The sequence below is a fragment of the Tupaia chinensis genome, unplaced genomic scaffold, assembly GCF_000334495.1.
Source record: "Tupaia chinensis unplaced genomic scaffold, TupChi_1.0 Scaffold146093_1, whole genome shotgun sequence".
NCBI classification, from domain to species: Eukaryota; Metazoa; Chordata; class Mammalia; order Scandentia; family Tupaiidae; genus Tupaia; species Tupaia belangeri.
The window spans coordinates 410-1,354 of record NW_006205949.1 but is presented as its reverse complement, the minus strand read 5'-3'; the positions used below and the strand labels follow the sequence as shown (position 1 = coordinate 1,354).

The 945-nt window shown below is 49.7% G+C and overlaps 1 pseudogene; it reads left to right on the top strand.

Moving 5' to 3' along the window:
- Positions 1–483: 483 nt before the first annotated feature.
- LOC102487143 (small nuclear ribonucleoprotein-associated protein N pseudogene) overlaps positions 484–945 on the top strand; it is a 754-nt pseudogene continuing 292 nt past the window's right edge.

Genomic DNA, 945 nt, shown 5'->3' with positions numbered 1-945 from the left:
TAATTTGAGACTTTTCTGATTGCATTTTTAATTTGTTCCTGTCACTGTTCTAGTTTATTTTCCCATGTAAATATGGAAAGCAGTTTGTTGAATTGAAAACATTTGGATTTTGAATGATGTTCTATTGCTTGTATATAATTGTCTTTTTTTTTTTTGAGAAACTGGTATTTTAATTATATTACAGAAGAGTGATTTGTAATTTTTGATATTTTCATCTATTTACACCTGAAAGCATGGGTACCCAAGATGGTCTCAGCAGCAGCAAGTCCCTGTTGTGGATTTCCAGGCAGAACTAAGGCAGCCCTTAGCTGAGACACCAAGAGGCCGTTAAAGCAGCACTGAACATTGAGGCTCCCCTCCGACGCTGCTGCCCCACACGCCGGCTCTCGGAGAGCCACATCGGACCTTTGTCTGTAGCATCCTCTAGGTCTTCAGGACCCTTACAAAGTTTTACTGTGGATATCGGGTTTGGTGGAGCAGCAATCATGACTGTGGGCAAGAGCAGTAAGATGCTGCAGCACATCCACTACCGCATGCGGTGCTTCCTGCAGGACGGCCGCATCTTCATCAGCACCTTCAAGGCCTTCGACAAGCACATGAACCTGATCCTCTGTGACTGCCATGAGTTCAGGAAGATCAAGCCGAAGAATGCCGAAGCAGCCAGGGCGTGAAGAAAAGCGGGTTCTGGGTCCGGTGTTGCTGCGTGGGGAGAACTTGGTATCCATGACTGTGGAAGGGTCACCTCCCAAAGATATTGGCATTGCTCGAGTACCATTTGCTGGAGCTTCAGGAGGCCCTGGGGTTGGCAGGGCGACTGGCAGAGGCGTCCCAGCCGGTGTACCAATCCCTCAGGCTCCTGCAGGGTTAGCAGGCCCTTCTGAGGAGTGGGCGGCCCCTCCCAGCTGGTGATGACCCCACAGAGCAGAGGCACTGTCGCAGCTGCCC